This window comes from Scyliorhinus canicula, chromosome 13 (genome assembly GCF_902713615.1).
Source record: "Scyliorhinus canicula chromosome 13, sScyCan1.1, whole genome shotgun sequence".
NCBI classification, from domain to species: Eukaryota; Metazoa; Chordata; class Chondrichthyes; order Carcharhiniformes; family Scyliorhinidae; genus Scyliorhinus; species Scyliorhinus canicula.
In genome coordinates, this window is record NC_052158.1 from 149,441,486 (window position 1) to 149,459,525 (window position 18,040).

Consider the following 18,040-nt stretch of genomic DNA (forward strand, 5'->3'; position numbering starts at 1 on the left):
TTCATCTTATATCAAGCCTGGGAGAAACTATATGTGACATCTCTTATTCAGCTATTCAGCTCCAAAAAAATAAGGTCTGGGAGAACTGGCCAATCTGTTCCTTCACTGCCACAACTGTGGCGAAGTTGGAAGGCCACTTGCTCTGAATCCCAAAGTGCCGGGGGTTTAGCTCAGTGGGCTAGACAGCTGGTTTATAATGCAGAACAAGGTCAGGAGCGGGTTGAATTACTGTACCAGCTTCCACGAACAGGCGCTGGAATGTGGCGAGGAGGGGCTTTTCACAGTAACTTCATTGAAATCTACTTGTGACAATAAGTGATTATTATTACTATGGAGAATAAAATAGAAGAATTGCAGAGTTTACACATGCATTTCCAATATTTAAAAAAGTGCACAGAAAGCGGGAATTCAATTCTCGAGTTGGAAAAGGAAGTCGGTTTGGAAGAAATGTACAGATGGCTGTTAAAATTAGACCGGCGCGAAGAAGTGAAACCGATCAACTCGGGGCTCATGTCAATTTTGCAACCAGCGAGCCCGGAGGGAGTGCAACCCGATACAGGAGCTTGTGAAAGAAAAAGTGGGAGAGTTTCGAGTGCCACGCCTTTGCAATGACGCTCTCCCCGGGTGGGGGTGGGAGAGAAAGCCGGGAGGTAGCAGTGCTTGACATGTGAATAATGCGCTGTGCTTTTTTAAACCGGCGTGAGATCTGTGGGCAGCCGAGCCGGACTTTCAATGGGAGAGATTAAAAGTCACAAAAGGAAGAGGAGGAAAAGAAGAACCCATTTGACCGTGTCTGCTTTCTCCCGCTGCACAGCCCTGTAAAGTGCCAGCACTGAGCCCGAGCTGCTGTCTGGAAAGGTCTGAGATGTGCGGTAGGAAAGTTTAAAGTTTGTTTGTCAACATGCAGTTCAGTGCACTTTTGGCACTGTGACCAGCACCCGGGACAGTACCTCCATTTCCCCCCGTTCCCCCTATTTATTTGATGTAGCCTGCAATTAAACCCATTTATTTCCCTTTGGGTCCGAGAACTTTCATCGGGCAAGCACTCCCTTGGCTGTGGCCAGGGATGGTGCAACAGACGCGTGTGTGAAATTGATACTGTGCTAGTGAGGGAGGGAGAGGGACGCGTGTAGTTGGACTGCATGGAGGTCAGCGGTGGGCAGGAGGCAGATCTTCCTCGACCTGGCCTGAATCCTGAGACAGAAATGCTCAGACTGGACGGAGGCTTTTGATGAGAGCAAAATAAGCAGCAACTGTTCCTGCTGGCGGGTGGGTCGGTGACCAGCGAAGACAGCTGATTGGAAAAAGAAACCGACCTGTGATTGTTTTCTCTCTCTCTCACACACAAGCTCGCAAAATCTGAGGGATCTAGAACACGTGTGTGTGGGAATGGTTGGGGTGGGGGGTTGTCACAGTCTCAGGGTGAGGGAGTCCACCATTTAGGACTGAGATAGCATGGTGGTTGGCACTGTTGCCTCACAGCGCCAGGGTCCCAGGTTCGATTCCCGGCTTGGGTCACTGTCTGTGCGGAATTCTCCCCGTGTGCTCCGGTTCCCTCCCACAAGTCCTGAAAGACGTGCTTGTTAGGTTGAATTGGACATTCTGAATTCTCCCTCAGTGTACTCGAACAGGCGCCGGGAATGTGGCGACGAGGGGCTTTTCACAGTAACTTCATTGCAGTGTTAATGTGAGCCTACTTGTGACAATAAAGATTATTGTTATTAGATGAAGGGAAAGTTCTTCACTCAAAGGGTTGTGAATCATTGTGATTCACCGACCCCATGGAGGGTTGCTATTGCTCAGTTGTTCAAGATAGAGGTGGATAGACTTTGGGTTCTAGGGGATTGAAAAGATGTAGGGATGCTCCGTGTCCCAGTGTGGTTTCCGTGGTTTCTCAAATCCCGTGACACCTTCTTTCAAATGTTTCCATTCTCGCTTTTCGAGAAGGAACACCAGTGTGTGGAATTTCAGGCTGTCGCTCAGACGCATGGAATGAGATGCAGGATAATGGAACCTTGTGCATGAAATGACTCAAATTGCACGGGCTGTCATTACAAGGCACAACTTTGGTCCATGGTTGTCTGTTCCGATTTAGACGATGCCCCAAATGGTTGACTTGTAATTAGAATTCATTCAAATGCAGTCTAATTGTGGGTGTGGGTGAATACCACTGTGCAAATTGCAGCAGATGAAGGAGAGTACAGGAATTTGAATAGTATAATTGTGACTTCAGGATGTGATGGCTGTTGTGAAGCAAATTCACGAATGAGCCCTGACCTCCAAGTCGATCACTCCATCATATCCAAGAGTACGCAGTATTTCGGAAATATAGGGTGAAAGGAAAAGAAGGTGGCGTAGACCTGCTGGTGAGGAAAGGGATCAGTGCTGTAATGAGAAATGACCGGAGATCAAGATGTCGAATCTGTCTGGGTAGAAATAAGAAATAACAAAGAGAAGAAGTCCTTGGTAGGGGTAATCTATAGGTCCCCAAACAGCAGTTCCACAGTGGGGCACAGTATAAACCATGAAATCCTGGGGGGTTGCAAGACAGGTACAGCAATAATAATGGGTGATTTTAATATGCAAATGGATTGGAGGAATCAAATTGGAAGCATAGCCTGGAGGCAGAGTTCAATGAATGCAATAGAGATTGTTTCCTGGAACAGTATGTTGAGGAACCAGCCAGGAAGGAGGCGACTCTCAATTTGGTATTTTGTAATGAGGAGGGATTAATTAATAACCTCAGAGTTAAGGAGCCACTAGGGAGTAGTGACCATAGTATGACAGAATTCAAGATTCAGTTTGGGGGCGAGAAAGTGGAGTCCCACAATAGTGTTCTGGAATTAAAGGAAACACAGGCTTGAGGATAGATTTGGACAGTGTAGACTGGGCAGGAAGGCTAAAAGGTCGGACAGCTGATGAGCAGTGCCCGTTGTTTAAGGAGATACACAATTCCTCACAACTAAAATATATCCCCGTGAGGAAGAAAGATTGGAAGAGGGGTAAAAAACATCAATGGCTAAACAAGGAGGTCAAGGACATTATAAAGAGAAAAAGTAAGTTATATCATATTGCAAAGGCCAGTGGCAGGCTGGAAGATTGGGAAACTTTCAAACATAAACAAAGGGATATTTTAAAAGTAATAAAAAGTAAATTATGAATTAAAACCAGCACAGAATATCAAAAAGGATTGCAAAAGCTTCCACAGGTACATAAAAAGGAAGAGAGTTGCTAAGGTGAATGTTGGCCCCTTGGAAGATGAAACTGGTGAGTTAATAGTGGGGAACACAGAAATGGCAGAGATACTAAATCAATACTTTGCCTCAGTTTTCACGGTGGAGGACACTGGTACCATTCCTATAGGAACGGGCAATTCAGAGGTAATAGAAAGGGTGGAACGGAACAACCAGCATCAATAGGGAAACAGTACTCAACAAACTCTTGGGATTGGGGGCAGACAAGTCCCCAGGGCCTGATGGCCTACATCCTCGGATGTTAAAGGAAGTGGCAACAGAGATAGTGGATCCACTGGTTATAATATTCCAAAATTCCATGGACACGGGAATGGTTCCAATGGATTGGAAAAATCCTAACGTAACGCACTTATTCAAAAAGGGGAGGGAGGCTGAATGTGAGAATTTACAGACCAGTTAGTTGTTAGAATTAATTATCAAGGACGTAATATCAGGACATTTGGAAAGCCAAAGCATTATCCATCAGAGTCAGCATAGTTTTATGAAGGGCCAATCATGTTTGACTAAATTGCTTGAGTTCTTTGAAGATGTAACAAGCAAAGTTGATCATGGGGATCCTGTAGATGTAGTATATCTGGACTTCCGGGAGGTGTTTGATAAGGTGCCACACAGAAGGTTAATTCACAAAGTGAGATTACCTGGGATTAGGGGTAATTTAATACCTTGGATAGAAGACTGTTTGACGGAAGGAGACAGAGAGTGGGGATAAATTAGTCTTTTCCTGGGTGGCAAGATATAACTAGTGGGGTGCCACAGGGTTCAGTCCTTGGGCCCCAGCTATTTACAATCTCTATTAATGACTTGGATACAGGGACAGATGGTTCTATAGCCAACTTCGCAGATGACACAAAAATAGGTGGGACAGTAACTTGCAATGAGGAAATTAGAACCTTACAAATGGATATAGATAGGTGAGGAGTTGGAGCAGATGGAGTTTAATGTGGATAAGTGTGAGGTCATGCATTTTTGGTCAAAAAAATGGAAAGGCAACTTATTATCTAAATCGGGAAAGACATTAGGGTGTTCTGATGCAGAGGAGTCTGTGTGACCTTGTGCATGAGTCACAGAAAACGAGCATGCAATTGTAGCAGATAATAAGGAAAGTAAATAGAATGTTGGCATTGATAGCAAAAGGAATTGAGTGCAAAGGTAAGGAAGAGTTGTTGCAACTATACAAGGCATTGCTAAGACTGAACCTGGAGTTGTATGCACAGTTTTGGTCCCCTTTTTTGAGGAAAGTTATAGTGGCATTGGGAGGCAGTTTAGAGGAGGTTCACTGGATTGATTCCAGAGTTGAGGGGTTTGTCGTATGAGGAGAGATTGAACAGTTTACAAAAAACAATACAGCACAGGAACAGGCCCTTCGGCCCTCCGAGCCTGCACTGACTATGGTACCTGCTAGAACTAAAACTGTATGCACGTACGGAGTCTGTATCCTTCCATTCCCACCCTATTCATAAATTTGTCTAGATGCCCCTTAAATGCCGCTATTGTACCTCCTCCCACCACCTCCCCAGGCAGCGCATTCCATATATTTACCACCCTCTGTGTGAAAAAAACCTGCCTTGCACATCTGTTCTAAACATTTCCCCAGGCACTTTAAATCTATGTCCCCTAGTACTTGACTCTCCTACCGTAGGAAAGAGCATCTGACTATCCACTCTGTCCATGCCACTCATAATCTTGTAGACATCTATCAGGATGGCTCTCAACCTCCATCGTTCCAGTGAGAACAGACCGAGTTTATCTAACCTCTCCTCATAGCTAATGCCCTCTAGACCAGGCAGCATCCTAGTAAATCGCTTCTGTACCCTCTCCAAATATTCCAAATGAGGCCTAACCAAGTTCCTGTACAGCTACAACATGACTTGCCAATTTTTATATTCAGTGCCCTAACCGATGAAGGCCAGCGTATGCCTTCTTGACCACCTTATCCACATGCGTTGCCACTTTCAGTGATCTGTAGACATGCATGCCCAGATCTCTCTGCCTGTCAATTCGTGCAAGAGTTCTACTTCTTACTGTGTAATTCCGACATGCATTGGACTTTCCAAAATGCATTATGTCAAACCTGTCTGGATTTAACTCCATCTGCCATTTCTCTGCCCAAGACTCCAACCAGTTTATATCTTGCTGGATCCTCTGACAATCCTCTTCACTATCCGCAACTCCACCATTGTTTTGTGTCATCTGCGAACTTGCTAATCAGACCAGCTACATTTTCTTCCAGATCATTTATATACACTACGAACATCAAATGTCCCAGAACTAATCCCTGTGGAACGCCGCTAGTCACAGCCTTCCATTCAGAAAAGCACCCTTCTACTGCTACCCCCATCTTCTGTGCCCAAGCCAGTTCTGTATCCAACTTGCCAGCTCTCCTCTGATCCCATGTGACTCCACCTTTTGTACCAGTCTACCATGAGGTCCCTTGTCAAAGGACCTATGCTCTCTGGAGTTTAGAAGAATGAGGGAGATCTAATTGAGGTCTTCAAGATGCTAAAAGGTATGGATAAAGTAGGAGTGGAGCTGATGCTTCCTCTTGTGGGGCATTCTAAAATGAGAGGTCATAATCTAAGAATAAGAGGTAGCAAATTTAAAACAGACTTGAGGAAAAACGACTTCTCCCAGAGGGTTGTGAATCTGTGGAAATCGCTACCCCAGAGTGAGGTGGATGCTGGGACAGTGAGGAAATTTAAGGAGGAGTGTAAATTGGTAATGGTTTGAAGGGTTATGGAGACCAGGCAGGACGATGGATTTGAGGCCAGGATGGGATCAGGTAAATGAGCTTGTTGTGCACATTGAAATTGGGCGGTACGATGTGGGCATCACAGAGGCGCGGCTGCAAGGGAATCAGGGCTGGTATCTAAATATACAAGGATGTCTGTCGTAATGAAAGAACAGGCAGATGGGCAAAGGGGACGGACGGGGTTGCATTGTTGTAAGGAATGAAGTTAAATTGATAACAAGGAGCGATATAGAATCAGAAGGCATAGAATCTCTGTGGGTAGAGTTGAGGAATCGCAAAGGTAAAAAGACCCTGATGGGAGTTATGTACAGGGTCCCTCGCAGTAGTCAGGATGTGGGGCAGAAAATCAATCAGGAGATAGAGAAAGCAAGTAAAAAAGGCAATAACACAATAATCATGGGCAACTTCAATATGCACGTGGACTGGGAAAATCAAATTGGTAGTGGATACCAAGAAAAGGAATTTGTGGAATGTTTAAGAGATTTTTTTTTGGAGCAGCTTGTGGTAGAGCCCACTAGGGAACAGGCAATTCTGGATTAGGTGATGTGTAATGAGGCAGTCTTGATTCAGGATCTTTTTTTTTTAACAAACAATTTTATTGAGGTATTTTTCGGCATTGTCAACAGTTACAGACATCAACAAATAGAAAGCAAAAAAGGCAAAAATGTGCAAACATCCACGTAAAATCAATACTTCAATCGTACCATACTGCACCAGCCCGCTCCTCTCCCATCTACCCGCACTACCCGACAATTTATCCCTCCTACTCTACTCTACTCTAACCTCCTCCACCCCCCCCCCCCCCCCCCCCCACCTCTGCTAACGCTCACTCTCTCGCAAATAAGTCAATGAATGGTTGTCACCTACGGGCGAACCCCTGTACAGATCCCCTCAAAGCGAACTTAATCTTTTCCATACCCAGAAAACTCGACATGTCCGAAAGCCACAACTCAGTCTTTGGGGGCTTTGAGTCCGTCCATGCCAATAATATTCGTCGCCAGGCTATCAGGGAAACAAAGGCCAAAACATCGGCCTCTTTCTCACCCTGGATCTCCCGGGTCCTCGGAAACCCCAAAGATTGCCACCCCTGGACCCATCGCCACCCTTGTTTTTAGCACCCGGGACATGATCCCCGCAAATCCCTCCCAGTACCCCCTAAGCATCGGACATCCCCAAAACATGTGAACGTGGTTCGCTGGTCCTCCTGCGCACCTAGCGCATTTGTCCTCTACCCCAAAGAATTTGCTCATCCGAGCCACCGTAATGTGGGCCCAGTGAACGACCTTAAATTGAATCAGGCCGAGCCTGGCACATGTTGCGGTCGAATTTACTCTGAGGGAGCAGTGACCACAATATGATAGAATGTACCCTGCAGTTTGAGAGGGAGAAGCTGGAATCAGATGTAACAATATTACAATTAAATAAGGGTAACTACAAAGACATGAGGGAGGAGCTGGCTAGAGTGATTGGAAAAGGAGCCCAGCAGGGAAGACAGTAGAATCGCAATGGCAGGAGTTTTTGTGGGTTATTCGGGAGGCACAGCATAAATTCACCCCAAGCAGGAGGAAATATGCTCAGGGCAGGACAAGGCATCCATGGTTGACAAGGGAAGTCAAGGACCGCATAAAAGCAAAAGAAAAAATATATGAAGTGGCGAGGATTAGTGGGAAGCCAGAGGATTGGGAAGTCTTTAAAAGTGAGCAGAGGACAACTGAAAAAGCAATAAGGGGAGAGAAGATAAAATATGAATGCAAGCTAGTTAGCAATATAAAAGAAGATAGGAAGAATTTGGCTTTGAAAGCAGACCAAGCAGGCCAGCAGCACGGTTCAATTCCCGTAACAGCCTTCCCGAACAGGCGCCGGAATGTGGCGACTTGGGGCTTTTCACAGTAACTTCATTTGAAGCCTACTCGTGACAATAAGAGATTTTCATTTTTCAAAAGGTAACAGAGAGGCAAAAATAGACATTGGACCACTGGAAAACATGGCTGGAGAAGTAATAATAGGAAACAAAGAAATGGCAAATGAAGTGAATAGTTACTTTGCATCAGTCTTCACGGTGGAAGACACCAGTGGGATGCCAGAGCTCCAGGAGAATAAGGGGGCAGAGGTGAGTGCAGTGGCCATCACTAAGGAGAAGGTTCTGGGGAAGCTGGAAGGTCTGATGGTAGATAAGTCACCTGGACCGGATGGACTACACCCCAGTGTCCAAAATGAGATAGCTGAGGAGATTGTGGAGGCATTGGTGGTGATCTTTCAGGGATCACTGGAGGCAGGAAGGGTCCCAGGGGACTGGAAAGTGACTAATGTAACACCACTGTTTAAGAAGGGAGGGAGCAGAAGACAGGAAATTATAGGCTGGTTAGCCTGACTTTGGTCATTGGTAAGATTTTAGAGTCCGTTATTAAAGATGAGATCGAGGAGTACTTGGAAGTGCATGTTAAAATAGGACTGAGTCAGCACAGCTTTGTCAAAGGGAGGTCATGTCTGACAAATTTGTTAGAGTTCTTTGAGGAGGTAACAAGGAAGTTAGACAAAGGAGAACCAGTTGATGTGATTTATTTAGATTTCCAGAAGGCCTTTGACAAGGTGTCACACAGGAGATTGTTCAATAAGTTAAGAGCCCATGGTGTTAAGGGCAAGATCCTGGCATGGATAGAAGATTGGCTGACTGGCAGAAGGCAGAGAGTGGGGACAGAAGGGGTCTTTCTAGGATGGCAGCCGGTGACTAGTGGTGTGCCTCAGGGGTCTGTGCTGGGACCACAACTTTTCACATTATACATTAATGATCTGAAAGAAGGAACTGAAGGCACTGTTGCTAAGTGTGCAGATGATACGAAGATCTGTAGAGGGACAGGTAGTATTGAGGAAACCAGGGCACTGCAGAAGTGGGCAATGAAGTGGTAGATGAAATACAATGTGGAAAAGTGTGAGGTTAAGCACTTTGGAAGGAGGAATTTAGGCAGAGACTGTTTTCTAAATGGGGAAATGCTTGGGAAATCAGAAGCAGAAAGGGACTTGGGAGTCCTTGTTCATGATTCTCTTTCTCTTTCAGGTTCAGTCGCCAGTTAAGCAGGCAAATGCAATTTTAGCATTCATGTCAAGGGGTGAGAATACAGGCAGCACGGTGGCACAATGGGTAGCATTGCCGCCTCACGGCGCCGAGGCCCCAGGTTCGATCCCGGCTCTGGGTCACTATCCATCTGAAGTTTGCACATTCTCTCTGTGTTTGCATGGGTTTCGCCCCCACAACCCAAAGATGTGCAGGGTAGGTGGATTGGCCACACCCCTTAATTGGAAAAAATGAATTGGGCACTCTAAATTTATTTTTAAAAAGAAAAAACAAAGGGCTAGAATACAAGACCAGGGATGGACTTCTGAGGCTGTATAAGGCTGTGGTCAGACCCCATTTGGAGTATTGTGAGCAGTTTTGGGCCCCGTATCTAAGGAAGGATGTGCTGGCCTTGGAAAGGGTCCAGAGGAGGTTCACATGAATGATCCCTGGAATGAACAGCTTGTCGTACGAGAAACGGTTGAGGACTCTGGGTCTGTACTCGTTGGAGTTTAGAAGGATGAGTGGGGATCTTATGAAAACTTACAGGATACTGCGAGGCCTGCATAGAGTGGACATGGAGAGAATGTTTCCACTTGCAGGAAAAACTAGAAGCAGAGGACACAATCTCAGACTTAAGGGACGTTCCTTTAAAACAGAGATGAGGAGGAATTTCTTCAGCCAGAGGGTGGTGAATCTGTGGAACTCTGCCGCACAAGGTTGTGGAGGTCAAATCACTGAGTGTCTTTAAGACAGAGATAGATAGGTTCTTGATTAATAAGGGGATCAGGGTTTCTGGGGAGAAGGCAGGAGAACGGGGATGAGGAAAATGATTGAATGCCAGAGCAGACTCGATGGGCCGAATGGCCTAATTCTGCTCCGAAATCTTATGAACGTATCTGACCATTGCCTGAGGCTGAAGTAGACCGTTTGCAGACATCCTATTTAACTTTGAGCTGAGTTTCTGAATCTGTTCCCGTCTGTAGTGTCACCTTTCTCTGCCTCTGCTTCAACTTATCGGCTCCATAAGCTAGCCAGCACTTACACCCCCCTAAACGTGAACTAATTCAAAACTCTGCCGTCCGTACTCAAATTCACACAAAGAACATGTTCACCGACCTCCAGTGTGCTCACTTACTAACCTTGGCTCTTGATCTGTGAATGGATTGACTTTTAAGAGAGGTTGATCATGAAGCGCATCACCTCCATACTCCCAGAACGCCTTGACCCACTGCAATTCGCATACCGTTGCAACCGGTCCACATCAGACGCCATTTTCCTGGCCCTACACTCATCGCTAGAGCATCTCGAAAACAAGGACTCCTACATCAGACTCCTATTTATCGACTACAGCTCCGCCTTCAACATCATAATCCCAGCCAAGCTCATATTAAAGCTCCGAAACCTAGGACTTGGCTCTCTACTCTGCAACTGGATCCTCGATTTTCTGACCAACAAACCACAATCAGTAAGAATGAACAACAACACCTCCTCCACAATAGTCCTCAATATCGGTGCCCCGCAAGGCTGCGTACTTAGCCCCCTACTCTACTCCCTGTACACACACGACTGTGTGGCAAAACTTGGTTCCAACTCCATCTACAAGTTTGCTGACGATACAACCATAGTGGGCCAGATCTCGAATAATTACGAGTCAGAATACAGGAGGGAGATAGAGAACCTAGTGGAGTGGTGTAGCGACAACAATCTCTCCCCCAATGCCAGCAAAACTAAAGAGCTGCTCATTAATTTCAGGAAGCAAAGTACTGTACACACCCATGTCAGCATCAACGGGGCCGAGGTGGAGATGGTTAGCAGTTTCAAATTTCTACGGGTGCCCATCTCCAAAGATCTGCCCTGGTCCACCCACATCGACACTACCACCAAGAAAGCACAACAGCGCCTATACTTCCTCAGGAAACTAAGAAAATTTGGCATGTCCACATTAACCCTTACCAACTTTTACAGTTGCACCATAGAAAGCATCCTATCGGGCTGCATCAAAGCCTGGTATAGCAACTGCTCGGCCCAGGACCGCAAGGAACTTCAGAGAGTCGTGAATACTGCCCAGTCCATCACAAGAACCTGCCTCCCATCCATTGACTCCATCTACACCTCCCGCTGCCTGGGGAAAGCGGGCAGCATAATCAAAGATCCCTCCCACCTGGTTTACTCACTCTTCCAACTTCTTCCATCGGGCAGGAGATACAGAAGTCTGAGAACACGCACAATCAGACTCAAAAACAGCTTCTTCCCCACTGTCACCAGACTCCTAAATGACCCTCTTATTGACTGACCTCATTAACACTACACCCTGTATGCTTCATCCAATGCCAGTGCTTATGTAGTTACATTGTATATCTTGTGTTGCCCTATTATGTATTTTCTTTTCTTCCCATGTACTTAATGATCTGTTGAGCTGCTCGCAGAAAAATACTTTTCACTGTACCTCGGTACACGTGACAATAAACAAATCCAATCCAAGTTCTGATCGTTGCTTGCAACTCCTTCCACAGCATTGTCTCCACCTCACTCGGTGACCTGGGGCGGCCCTACAACCATCTGAGATCTCCAACCTGGCATCTTGCACGTTCCTGACTTTTAATTGCAATTGCCTTCAGCTATCTTTGCTGTACGCTCTGGAATTCCCCTGTTAAAGCTCTCCACCCTTTTTATCTCTCTATTAAAACAGACCTGCCTGACCAGTCCTCATACCTCCTGTAAATCTGCTGATATGGACATGATGGGCTGGTGGCCTCCTTCTGTGCTGTGAATTGTCCTTGTTTCTCTCTCCCTTTGGTGGCACTGTCCCACATTTTGTCTTTTGGGGACAGTCAGTCTCCTCATTCCAGTAATCAATAATGTTTGTGCTTCACGTTCCCCCCTCCAGCAGATATTGCGCTTTTACCATTCCGATGCTTTTATAGAATTTAAGGAATCTCAAGAATTCATTGACTCATGTCCCTCTGCATGTTTGATGCTTAGTTGATCGTATTTTAAGAAAACATGATTCTACCCCCGCTGAACCGCATCCTACCCCCCACCATCCAAACAAAGGCACGTTAACTTTCATTACAATCCGATTGGGATAATCCAGAAAAGGAGTCTTAAAACTGTATAGGGCAGTGGTGGGCAACCTAAGGGCCTTGGGGGGGGGCGGGGGGGGGGGGGGGGGGTCACATGCGGCCTATCTGGATTATGAGTGGGAACCACGAGACATTTTGTTGACCGTTGCCCATGTGCAGGGTTGTCGCCTTCCGCTGTTTTCCATCCGTGTAGTTATTTTTCTTACCGGTATGACTGAAATGATTCAGGGCGGCACGGTGTTGCAGTGATTAGCACTGTTGCCTCACGTCGCGGAGGACCCGGGTCTCTGCCCGTGTGGAGTTTGCACATTCTCCCCCGCGTCGGCGTGGGTCTCACTCCTGCAACCCAAAGATGTGCAGGGTCGGTGGATTGGCCACGCTAAGTTGCCCTTTAATTGGGAAAAATAGAATTGGGTATTCTAAATCTAAAACTCTAAAACATTTATTTTGCTTTTACCGGTTCTATTAATATCTGAACGATTGAGCATTTTCTATAACTCGTTATGAAAAATTTGGTACTTATGGCGTGATGGTCAGTGAACAAGCCCCCATTTCAATCTTGCGGCCCACTTTGATGAAGCAGGGCCTCTCATGCGGCCCACTCACCGGCCTAGGTTGCCCGTCGCTGGTATCGGATATTCCTGATCTCACCCCTGAAATACTGTTCACAGTTTTGATCTCCTTAGCTGCCTCAATGAATATGGACCGAAGATTCACTAGGCCGGATCCTGTGATGAAGGGATTGTTCATAAAGAAAGATTAATGTGAACTAAGCATATATCTCCCCAAGTTTAAATAATTAAGGAGTAATTTCAATGAGACATATGACATTCTTACATTTCTGACAGGACAAATGCTGGAACGATGTTTTCTGTACTGAGGAGTCTAGAATCAGGGTCAGGGGTTAGCATAGACATAGAGTGATACAATACAGAAGAGGCCCTCGGTCCATCGAGTCTGCACGAACAAAACCACTGAATCTACACGAATCCTACTTTCCAGCACTTACCCTTAGCCTTGAATATTATGGCATTTCAAGTGCTCATCCACATACTTTTTAAAGGTTGTGACTGATGTGTTGGGTAAGCTGGGTCTGCGAGGACTGTGTTTACTGTAGCAGTGAGAGAGACAGGCTTCCAACACTTGAAGAAATGCAACTCTGTTTTATTGAACTCTTAAGTATCATACATACTTTAACTGTGGGTTGACACTATGCTGAGTTGACTGGAGACCTGAGGCTAACCTGACCAGACTAACTGACTACCACGTGGTGTTTGTTCTAGTTGTTGCTCACGGGCTCTGACTGTCTCAGAGGCTGCATCCCAAGAGAGCGGGAAAACTAGTGCCCTCTGGCTTTATAGTGGCCGTGTCCTGTCTGGTGATTGGCTGCTGTGTTCTGTGTGTTGATTGGTCATCCTGTGTGTCAATCAATGCCTGTCTGTGCACCATCATATACTAGTGTGTCTATTATGACAGTGAGGTTTCCTGCCTCTATTCCCCTCCCAAGCAGTGTATTCTCACTACCCTCTGGACTGAAAAAAAGCTTTTTTCAAATCCCCTCTGAACCTCCTGTCCCTCAACTTAACGTTATGCCCCCTTGTTATTGATCCTTCAACTAAGGGGAACAGCCGTTTTCTATCCACCCTGTCCATACTCCTCATAATCTTACACACTTCAATCAGGTCCCTCCTCAGCCTACTCTGCTCCAAAGAAAACAACCTGAGCTTATCCAGCCTCTCTTCATGGCTCAAATGCTTAATCCCAGGCAACATCCTGCTGAAATGTCTCTGCACCCTCTCCAGTGCAATCACATCCTTCCTATCGTGAGGTGACCAGAACTGCACACAGTACCCCAGTTCCTAACGATTCTCTTAAGGTTAATGTGCAGGTCCGGCCGGCAGTTAGGAAGGCAAATGCAATGTTAGCATTCATGTCAAGAATACAAGCCCAGGGATGTACTTCTAAGGCTGTGGTCATACCCCATTTGTAGTATCGTGAGCAGTTTTGGGCCCCGAGTCTAAGGAAGGATGTGCTGGCCTTGGAAAGGGTCCACAGGAGGTTCACAAGAATGATCCCTGGAATGAAGAACTTGTCCTATGAGGAATGGTTGAGGACTCTGGGTCTGTACTTGTTGGAGTTTAGAAGGATGAGGGGGGAGCTTATTGAAACTTACAGAATACTACGAGGCTTGTATAGAGTGGACATGGACAAAATGTTTCCACTTGTAGGAAAAACTCGAACCAGAGGACACCATCTCAGACTAAAGGGACGTTCCTTTAAAACAGAGATGAGGAGGAATTTTTCAGCCAGCGGGTGATGAATCTGTGGAACACTTTGCCGCAGAAGGCTGTGGAGGCCAGGTCACTGTGTCTTTAAGAGGTAGATAGGTTCTTGATTAATAAGGGAATCAGGGACTATGGGGGAAGGCAGGAGAATGGGGATGAGAAAAATATCAGCCATGATTGAATGGCAGAGCAGACTCATTGGGCCGAGTGGCCTAATTCTGCTCCTATGTCTTATAGTGACCGAGCCAAAATTTTGTACATCTCCAACATAACCTCCCTGCTCTTATAATCTATGCCACGACTGATTAAGGCAAGTGTCCCGTCTGTCTTGTTAACAACCGTAGTCACCTGCCTGCTGCCTTCAGGGATCTGTGGACAAGCACCCAAGATCCCTCTGTTCCCTCTGCGCGAACGGTTGGGGGGGGCGGCTTGTGGTGGGGGTGAGGGGGGCTCCTTCACCGGGGGAAGAGTCCGATGGGGCCTGGCCCGCGATCGGGAGCCACCGATCGGCGGCCCAGCCTCTCCCCCTCCGGGCCTACTTTCTGGCGTGGCCGGCCCCTGAACACCTCCGGCATGTTGAGTCGGGGCCGGCGCTCAAAAGAAGTCCCCCGCGCATGCGCAGGTTGGCGCTGCCCAACTGCGCATACGCAGGTTGGCACGGCGCCCATTTGGCACTGCAAAAGGAGGCAGGCGCAGCATGAACTGCTCCAGCGCTGTGCTAGCCCCCTGTGGGAGCCAGAATCGGTCGTACCCGGGCCTGGTTCACGACGGCGCGAACACTTGGGCTCCATATTGGAGAATCGCCCCCTTAGTCTACATTTACTTTATCAATCGCTTTTAGTATCTTATGTGCCTCGATCAAATCCCCTCTCATCCTTCTAAACTCCAGCGAGTATAAGCTTAAGCTCTTGAATTTCTCCTCATACTTCAACCCTCTCATCCCTGGAATCAATCTGGTGCATCTCCTCTGAACTGCCTCCAATGCCACCACATCTTTCCACAAATAAAGAGACCAAAACTGGACACAATACTCCAGATGTGGTTTCACCAACATCCTATACAATTGCAACAACACTTCTCAGTCTTTTTGGAATAAACACTAATATTCCAGTTGCCTTTTTAATTACATGCTGTACCTGCACACCGACTTTCTGTGATTCATGAACAAAGACACCCAGATCCCTCTGCCCAGACATAGAAGATAGAACATACAGTGCAGAAGGAGGCCATTCGGCCCATCGAGTCTGCACCGACCCTCTTAAGCCCTCACTTCCACCCTATCCCAATAACCCCTCCTGAACGTTTTGGTCACAATATATATGAATGATTTGGACGAAGGAATTGCAAGCAATATCTCCAAATTTGCAGATGACACTAAGCTGGGTGGCAGTGTGTGCTTTGAGGAGGATTAAAGAGGCTGAAGAGTGACTTGGACAGTCTGGCTGAGTGGGCAAATGCAATATAATGTGGATAAATATGAGGTTATCCACTTTGGTGGCAAAAACAGGAAGGCAGATTATTTTCTGAATGGGGGCAGTTTAGGAAAAGGGGAAGTGCGACGAGACCTGGGTGTCATGGTGGAACAGTCGCTGAAGGTTGGTATGCAGGTACAGCAGGCGGCGAGGAAAGCTAATGGCATGCTGACCTTCATAGCGAGAGGATTGGAGTATCAGAGTAGGGATGTCTTGCTGCAGTTATACAGGGCCTTGGTGAGGCCACACCTTGAGTATTGTGAGCAGTTTTGGTCTCCTAGTTTGAGGAAGGACATTCTTGCTGTTGAGGGTGTCCAGCGAAGGTTCACCAGACTAATTCCCGGGATTGCAGGACTGACACATGAAGAAAGACTGGATCGACTGGGCTTGTACTGACTGGAGTTTAGAAGAATGAGAGAAGATCTCATAGAAACATATAAAATCCGAATAGGACTGAACAGGCTAGATGCGGGAAGCATGTTCCCGATATTAGGGACGTCCAGAACTAGGGGTCACAGCCTAAGAATAAGGGGTCAGCCGTTCAGGACTGAGATGAGGAAGAACTTCTTCTCTCAGAGAGTTGTGAACGTGTGGAATTCTCTACCACAGAAAGCTGTTGGGGCCGGTTCGCTGGATATAGTCAAGCGGGAGCTGGACATGACCCTTGTGGCTAAAGGGATCAAGGGGTATGGAGAGCAAGCAGGAGTGGGAAAATGAATTTGCATGATCAGCCATGACCATTTTGAATGGTGGTGCAGACTCGGAGGGCTGAATGGCCTATTTTCTATGTTTACATTAAACTCCATCTGCTAAATTTTGGCCCAATCTCCTAGCCTATCTATATTCATCTGTAACATCCTTATTTCCTCTTCACTGCCTGCTTTCCCACCTAGTTTAGCATCATCCACAACCTTTGCTATGTTACACTCTGTCCCTGCTTGAAGATCATTTATATAGACTGTGAACAGTTGTGGACCGATCCTGATGCCTGCGGCCCCCCACCAGTTACAGTCCACCAGTTAGAGAAGGACCCATTTATCCTGACCGTCTGCTTTCTGTCAGTCAACCAATCCTCAAACCAATCTGATAGTCTACCGCCAATCCCCTGGGATCTCACCTTAAATCATAGAATTCCTACAGTGCAGCACAAGGTCCATTGAAAGACCACCCTACCCAGGCCCCATCCCCTGCCCTAAGCGCATCCTGAGGGGGACCCTAGAATAGCCGAACCACCTAACCTGTACATCTTTTGACTGTGGGAAGAAAGCAGAGCACACGGAGGAAACCAACGCACACACGGGGAAAATGTGCAAAGTTCACACAGATAGTCACCCGAGGTCGGAATCAAACCCGGGTCCCTGACGTTGTGAGGCAGCAGGGCTAACCACTATGCCACCTTCTGGATCAGACTTTTATGCAACCTTCTGGATGTCTAGATATACCACATCCACAGGTTCCCCATTATCCACCTTGCTGGTTACGTCCTCAAAGAACTCAAGCAAATTAACTTAACCTTCATGCTGACAATGGTGCTTTGTCTTTCCAAATGTTCAGCCATCTCCTCCTTAATGATTGAATCCAGCAACTTTCCCACCACAGAGGTCAAACTAACTGGTCCATAGTTTCCTACTTTTTGCCTCTCTCCCATTTTAAACAGGGGCATCACATTAAAATGTTTCCAATCCACCGGGACCCTTCCAGAATCCAGGGAATTTTGAAATATCATAACCAATGCATCCACTATCTCTGATACTACCTCCCTTAATACCCTAGGGTGCAGGCCATCATGTCCCAGAGACTTATCGGCCTTTAACCCTATTGATTCATTCAATACCTTCTCCTTAGTGACTTCTTATAGTTTTACCCTTCCCCCCGCCCCCACATTTGCTAGTTTAAAGTCCTTGTGACCATCCTATTTATCCTTTCCGCTGGAACACTGGTCCCAGATCAGTTCAGGTGGAGACCGTCCCAACGGGACAGATCCCTCCTGTCCCAACACTGGTGCCAGTGCTCCATGAAATGGAACCCCCCATTCCCGCACGAATCCTTTAGCCTCGTGTTTACTTCCCTAATTTTCTCTTCCCTATGCCATTTGCACGTGGCTCGGGTAGTAATCTTAACCTCAGAGCACCTGTTCTTTAA

At 46.7% G+C, this 18,040-nt stretch overlaps 1 protein-coding gene across 4 annotated transcripts in view; it reads left to right on the plus strand.

The window, feature by feature from the left end:
• The first annotated feature begins 602 nt into the window (after positions 1-602).
• Positions 603-18,040, plus strand: part of p2ry1 (purinergic receptor P2Y1) — a 40,741-nt gene continuing 23,303 nt past the window's right edge. For 2 of the 4 annotated variants that reach the window (XM_038815868.1, XM_038815867.1), the window contains exon 1: positions 603-858. The gene's annotated coding sequence lies outside the window, so the exon portion shown is untranslated. Of the gene's footprint in view, positions 873-18,040 lie in introns of all 4 variants that reach the window. The other 2 variants (XM_038815866.1, XM_038815865.1) reach the window with 2 other exon arrangements.